Source organism: Setaria viridis, chromosome 9 (assembly GCF_005286985.2).
Source record: "Setaria viridis chromosome 9, Setaria_viridis_v4.0, whole genome shotgun sequence".
Taxonomy (NCBI): Eukaryota; Viridiplantae; Streptophyta; class Magnoliopsida; order Poales; family Poaceae; genus Setaria; species Setaria viridis.
The window spans coordinates 20,556,922-20,565,131 of NC_048271.2; the positions used below are offsets into that span (position 1 = coordinate 20,556,922).

The 8,210-nt window shown below is 40.5% G+C and overlaps 1 pseudogene; it reads right to left on the reverse strand.

Moving 5' to 3' along the window:
• Positions 1-5,842: 5,842 nt before the first annotated feature.
• On the reverse strand, positions 5,843-6,520 carry LOC117836024 (uncharacterized; annotated as a pseudogene).
• Between the last annotated feature and the right edge of the window lie 1,690 nt (positions 6,521-8,210).

Sequence of the window (8,210 nt, forward strand, 5' to 3'; positions counted from 1 at the left end):
CTTCGATGTCTACTTTGAGGATTTTGGTGCGCCGATTCTCATAGTAACTCATCTCTCCTCCGACATCAATGGCGCGATATTGCTCATGATCCTATCAAGCATGAACTCACCGAAAACATCTGGTTGATGTTTTATACATGACATCATAAGTGCACGGTGAGGTTTTGACCCTTTGCTATGTGCCTTTAGCCCGTTAGTGGCCTGTTCGTGGATTTCTTCACGAAGGCTCATCTATTTCCTCTCCAAACTTAGTGACGTAGACCCACCATGACGTAACTCACTCATGTATGGTACTTTATCCACTTTGTACATCACCAAATCTGTTCCCTTTAGGCATTGCAAGAGGTCTGAGTTCCTATATACTCCCTCCATCCCAAATAACTATTCATTTTGGCTTTTCTAGATATATAATTTTTACTATGTGTCTAGACATAATATATATCTAGATGTATATCAAAAGATATATATCAAGAAAATCCAAAATAAATACTCCCTCCGTTCCAAATTGCAGGTCGTTGGCATTTCTAGATTCATATATAACATTTACTATGTATCTAGACATATTATATATCTAAGTGCGTAGCAAAAATTACAAACCTAGAAATGCTAAAATGATCTGCAATTTGAAATGGAGGGAGTAGTAATTTGGGACGGATGGAGTACTCCCGACAGTTTTTACGGTCGGCTCACAGCCGTTCATATAGGTGGGACCTGAACCGATGATAGTAGGAAGCGGACAGTAAAAATCGGTGAGCATTGCATGCAGTGAGAACCAAAATCCGACGGAAGAAAATCTCTATTACCTGTGGGTTCCTCTATATGTCAAACTGACTGCCTTGTAGAAAATACTGTAATCAATTCCACTTACAACCTCACAAAATGAAACAAATACTAGTACAATAGATTTGCACTATCAACAGTCCGTAGCCAATGAACTTTTCAGTAGGTTCAGCATGCAAAGGAAGCATTCAGTAGGGTTTTCCTCTCTTTCTAAATGGGCTCACCTTTTGGAAAAGAATTCTAATTCATTAGGATACGCTTAGGTCACAAGCACACATAAGAATATTGGTCTCGCACCAGAACAAACATTAAAATGTGATGAATAATGCATTGCACTCCAGCGGACTCTGCATGCTAACCACCACCTACTTTTCCACATCGAAAAGGGGCGCACACTAGACACAATGACAAAACTACAAAAGCACTTAAACCACCTAGCTAGTACTAACAATGTACTGGCTCTCGTTTAGTTTGGACGCTCAGTTGCACCGGACACCTGTTTAATTATGTAGATGTGGGGTCAGAATGGACTAAAAGTTTCCCGCTTCGTGGTCACGTAGGGTTAAAGAAATACTTGGAAACTTTATTTGAAAGGTTAACTGCACCCACTCCGGATCAGACTGGAAATTAAAATGATCTGCTCCCTCGGTTTACACCGAAAGATAGGGTGTGTTATTCACAGTTGCATACATAAGAGATTTCTATGTGCTTGAAGGTGCTGTGTGAGCTGTTCATCGACAAGAATCCAATCCGTAGTTAAAAGTTACTCTTCTCCGTTGATATGTATTCCTGTAAACTTGTTTAACCTTGATCATCATTATATAAATAATTTCTTATATTAATGATGTAAGTTTTTATTAAAATCATTATCACAAGTATTTATCTTTACTTGAAATTTAGTACTTCTGTAAAAATTGGTAGCTAAAGTGTCACCTTGTAGGCTGTATTAAGTCCCTAAGCGTGAAACGGACGCTCATAGATAGGTCACTGCGCTACTAATAGTCACTACTTTCACTACAAACTCCGTACTTTTAAACAGTATACTTATTTGGCTTCTTTATACGTGGAGTCTCCTAATTGTGTTGTTTGATCCGAGATTTAGGGACGATTTGGACCTAGAACTAAAGAGGCTTTAGTATCGGATCTACATTTCATAGTCCGTGGAGATCCATTTAGTCCCGGTTTGTAATACCAACCGGAACTGACGGGACTAAAGCCTCTCACCCCTTTAGTATCGGTTTGTGTTAACCAGGACTAAAGGGGTCTCCACGGGATCCCCTACTTCATCACATCTGCTATGTAGGTAAGATGGTAAGGAAAGATCGTGCGAGGCTTGAGGTCGTGGGTTCTAATCCCACGCGCACGTGCATTTTTGCGTGACTTGTCACTTGTGACGTGCATGTGTGTGGGAGCCTCTCGCAAAACTCTTTAGTCCCCGTTGGTATTACTAACTGGAACTAAAGATATGGCTTTAGTCCTAGGAAAAATCTCGGGACTAAAGATGGGAACCTTTAGTCCCAAATAATTAATCCTGATTGGATTTTAACCTGAACTACAGGTCAGTTTTCCACCGGTATGTCCAATTTGGTAGAGCGACATCGTGCCAGCAACCAATCACGAGCATACCCGGATGGAATGATTGGAGAAGAATGCAGCAGCGATGGGCCAGCAGGGCCGCGGCCGGCCCTCCCCAACGAGGCAGCAAAAAAAATTTTTACCCCTGTGCGTGTTTTGCTTTACTGCAGTCTGCAGATGGAGTGATGGACCAATACGATTTTTTTTACATGCATTGGCCTCGCTGGCCCGCGCCGAGGGCTTGCGTTTTGTCTACGCTGGGTGGAAAAGTGAGCATTAATTCTAGTTGAAAAGAGTTATATCTCTCGAATATCCAACCGGAACTATTCTGTCGGGGCTAAAGGTCCTCCTCTTTAGTCTCGGGTCACTCTCTTTAGTCCCGGTTGGTAATACCACCCGGGACTGAAGGGGCCGTCATGCAGGCGCATGCACGTGGCCCCTTTAGTCCCGGTTGGTATTACCAACCGGACTTTTTTCTTTTTACCCTGAATTCTTTTCCATATTAATGCTAATTGTTAATTCACTTATATATATACACGTATATGTATACATACTTAGCGTACACTACTTACACGTATACGCTCGTATTGTATGCATGTCGTGTGTGTATATATATATATATTTCATGATAGTATATGCATAATATTAATTTTAACTACTATATATACAACTCTTAGTATATTATACACATCAACTAGTATTAATACAATTACTATATATACAATAATTTGTCCTCGTAATTGTTAGGATCATCCCGTCGTGGTGTTGCTCGATTCGGCTACTGAATGTCCATCATAATAAAATTCTCCTTTGAGATTTATCACCTCATCCACCAGAAATCCTATGAGTGCTTCTTGGATTGCCAAAATCCTTTCCTTCTCCAATAGTTCTTCGCAAATCTAGCACATCGCTAATTTCAAAATATGTGAATGTTACACCAACAATTAAATAAAAGGAGCTAGAAAATGATTTATAATTAATAGTTTTATTTTACGTACAATTATATAATTAATAGGTTTATTTTACGTACAATTATATAGTCTGATAGCACCTTGTCCCTCATGAAATGGTGTATGTGCTCACAAACGTAGTATCCACATAAATTGTTTCCTTTTTCTATCTCAAGCACTTTAGTGGAAAAAATAAGTTATGAATTCGTGTTATAGAATATACAAAATGTGCAAACTTCATGCATACCGAAAAGGTTATACTAAATGTAAGTTTTTCTTTGAAATCACCACGGTGATACTTATGGAATCGTTTCCATGCACTATGAATTAAAATAATGAATATGATATAGTGTTAGGTAAAAATTTAGGAAACAAACTTTTACATAGAGATAAAGGTCCAGAATTATTACAAGTTAAGCATGTCTTGAATGTCTTGGTACTCATCCTTTAATTTCCTCAGTGAATCAAACACAATAACGTTGCTTTGATCAATCATAATTATAAGGAGAATCCAGTAGTAACTGTGTACATAAATGTTCATATTAGAACTAACTAATATTAATTAGGTAAGGAAAGGAAAACAAAAATAGACGGTACCCACACTTACTTAAAGTTGAAAGTTGTAAGGCCCCGTTTGGAATGGCTTAAACTTATAAAAAAGCTGGCTTATTGCTGGCTGCCCTGAAAAGCTACTGTCTGAAAAAGCTGCTGCTTGAATAAGCTAAGTGTTTGGCAACCTGGTTTTTTGATGGGCTGGTGAGATGCTGAGTTCTGTTGTAAATTATGAAATGTCTGTAATACCCCTGAGTGTTATGGAAGCTATCTTGAGTAACTTAATTGACTTTTGTACGTTTTCAAGTGATGAAAACACATCACGAAGTATTTATATATATTAAAATACATGTATGATATTCTTACAGACAAAACAACGTAACAAAAGATCTTAGTTAGTGGTCACTATCATGCCTATCCTACTAAACCAGCTGCAATAGCATCTCGCAACTCTCCCATGTCCACCTCGTCCATGACATCTCTTTCATTAACATGATTTTTCACGTTCCCATCAACATATGTCTCGTCTCACTCAAGCTCATAAAAATGGGCATCACGCATTTGACTGTCTCTAATGAAATTGTGCAGCGCCATGCAAGCAATTATGATTTTCTTTTGCTTCTCCATCGGATAGCTCGGCAAATTTAGAAGAATGCGCCATTTCATCTTAAGAACACCAAATGAGCGTTTGATTACATTCTAAAGGGAAGAATGAGCATGGTTGAACACCTCCTTCAACCCAATTAGCCGGCCACTATTTTGAAATTGCGATATGTGGTACCTATGACCCTTGTATGGTGCTAGATAACCCTTTCTATTTGGATACCCCGAGTCAACAAGATAGTATTTGCCTACAGGATAAAGAATTATTGAGACAATGCACTTATATGTTGGAGAAAGATTACTAACTGATGGAATAATAAAGTGAGGTGGGAGGTTGTGGGAAATGATCCTTGTACTTGATCAAAGAATCCAAAAAATGCGAGTATCATGAGCTGATCCAGGCCACCCAACCACGACAAATGTGAATCTCATGTCAAATCGCATATTGCCATAACATTTTGACTAGGATATCCATGCCTCCCAATATGCACCGCTTGTTTTGACGTTGGTACGATCATAGGGATGTGGGTTCCATCGATAGCACCAAGGCAATTTCTGAAATGAGGCCAAAATCTTGGCTCGCGAAGTTTACTATGCATAGTGCTAAAGGAAGGGTCTCTAGGTTTGATAATGTCAGAAGCCAATCGATACACAGACTCCAGAACTTCAGTAAACCTCCTACTGATAGTTTCTCCAGAATGGGTAAACTTCTCCTTAGCTTGCCTATTTGACTGGGGTGCACCACAGATCCACAAAAATATGCCTAGTGCTTCTTCGGAACACATCTCTTTAGATGAACTCAAACCATAATTTGTGACCAACACCTCATGCAAGTTAAGGAATACTGACCTCCTCATTCTAAACATATTGTAGCAATCTTCTGAATCATTTAGTTTTCTCTCGACCCATTGAATTCCGGTCTCCATGGGCACTTTCCTTGGTTTCTTAGATGTTGAACCATCATTTAGCATTGCATAAGCTACAATGCCAGAAGCCTCAAATAACCACTCATCATCTTCTTATTCCTCATCATTCACACTTGATTCACTTGAACTGAAGGACATCTGCACTCAACACACAAGAGAGGGCACACAAATATGTTCAACAGACAGTACAAGACAAATGAATAAAAAGGGATACATTCCACAAACAATACAAGACAAATGAAAAATGAATAAAAAGGGTTATGTTCCACAGACAGTACAAGACACATGAATAAAATGAGTGTTCAACACACAGTACATCACACTTGAAGGAAAAAGTTCAGTAGAGGCAATACACATGAATAAAAAGGATACTTATTAATGAAACTAATGTTGTCTAATGTTGCTTCCTTTCCTCCCAGGTCCTTTTCAGCCATGCAAGCTTCACCTCTGGCTTCTTTAGAGTGGCAAACACATCTTGATACTCCTTCTGGATGGGTAGTTGTGTTGCATAGAAAAGCTCATCACTCCCTTCCTCTACCCCTGCTTCAATAACTGAATCTAACATTTCAGCTATCTCTTTCCTAACTACATCATTAGCACTTGAGGTTGCAGAACACTTGTTTCAACTTGCTCTTTCGACAAAGGAGTCAACAAACCGCTTGAATTGTTTGTCTCTAAAATTCTTCACATGTTTCTTTGGAGATGCTTTAGCAACTCATTTCTTAGCCCCCTTGTCTCCACCGGTCATGTCACCAAACTTGTCCTCAACACTACCAGACCAATTCTGATCATCTCTGCCTACCACTCGTGCTGATTCGTTGGTACATGTGGACATTTCAAAAATAATGTCCAACTCATCTTCATGTTCTAGAGGTCCAAGCATAAACTTCTTACAACCTGACATGGCCTACACATGGTTGAAAAAAATTGTCAGCCCTTGAAGCAGTTAATGCATTCTAAACTGAGTAGAAAAGGAAAATAGATGTTCATGTATACCTCAATTTTTTCATTCCACCATTCCTCACTAGCAGCAATAGTCCCAGTTTTAGGATCTCTTCCTAACCTAGAGGCATTGAGTTTTAAAGTCTTCTAGGTTGTATATTCACCTTTGAGTGCATCCCATCTATTTTTCATTTGTTTTTTTATCATACCTCCTGCCAGTTCATTCTTTAAACTTGGCCACAAGGTTAGCATATCCTATGCTATTCAACACCCGTTGTGGTCGGTTATGGGCAGCAAATTCTTCCAACATTATTTCAATCCATGCATGATGCGCAATGGCATCCCATCTTGTTGTCACTTTCTTTTTCTTCTCCCCTTGATTCATCTAATAATTTTAGACGAACACATCATGATGTAAATAAAATCTTATGCTAGCATACACACGTAACTTCCTGTCAACCCAAATCCTTTCATCCATATGCTAGGACAATAACAATAGTTCAAATCTCAGATTTCTATTTACATTAACAACTTGAGGACTCATCCATACGCAGGCATAGTTTGGATTTCAATTTTTTAGCACCCATATCATTCAGATCTGAGGGAAGAAATTTTACCTTGGGCAGGGGGCTGTGCTTGGGGGCGAGCTCGGTGTCGTGGCTGCAGAAGGACGATCGCTGGCTGCTCGGTGTTGTCGTGCTCATGCTCCCTCATCCTCACCTGCTCGTGCTCCTCCCACCACCAACGACTGCCTGATAAGCAACAGGAGGTGGGGAGGGTCGGAGAGGCGACCGGAGAGGTGGGAGAGGTAGCCGGGGAGCAGGGAGAGGCTGTCGTGGAGCAATTTTTGTGCCGAGGAGGTTAGGCGGAGGTGCTCGGCTGTGAACACTAGCTCGCCCCAATCGCCATCCGTGCGGCCGCGGCGTCAGGGGAGAAGCGAATGAGGGGGCCAAGGGGATGGAAGGGGATGCGTGGGGTATATATGCAATGGCAAAAGCGGGTAAATAACTCCATCTTTAAGGGGCACTCTCATTTCTCTCACCTGCATAAGCTCGGAGAAGCTGCCCGTGCCTGGCTTTTCGTAATCATGCCCATGTAGTTCATTCGTGAGAAGCGTTTGGTGAATAAGTCGCCCAGAAGTTTTCCGTTGGCGGGCGTTCAGCTTATTTGTGATGGGAAGCTGTCAATAAGCAGTTCCAAACAGGGCCTATTGCTTGTAATTCTATTGCTCCAAGAATTTGTATATTGCGTCCAATGTAGACTTTGGTTGATCACATATCTGCTTTTTGTTAACAAGCGTTGGGTCCATGAAGCCAACATTGAAGTAGGATTCTCGGCACCTCTGAATTTGCATCCTACATAAAATGAAAGATAAAGTTAGTGGGACGACACACACATACACACAATAATGAGCTGAGCCAAAATTAACATCTAATAAACACACATTTACAGAACCCACGCGATGATAAGAGAGACATCAAGGGCATCTTGATGGTACACTTCATAAATATTCTTGAATTCAAACCACAGCAGTTTCTCACCTTCACCGAAAAAAATCAATCGATTTAACAAGAAGAGCGAACATAACCCTACCATTGGCCGACTGCTCCATGTACCACTGATGGACCTAACTAGAGGCTTACCTAACTCAAAGCGCCATTTAGGTACGGTCTTTTCTGGAGGTACCGGTTCGTCTTGCCCTAGAACTTCAACAAGCGAGAGACCTGTCTCTACCATAAACTTAACGACCTTGATTTGTTGTTCTAAAGGCAAAGCTGCTATTTGTTGAGCTTCTTGATCTACTTGTTGATCTTGCTGCCCGAGCTGGGGGACAGTACGACTGGACGACGACTCTCTTCGTTTCTTCTTCTACCAATACTTA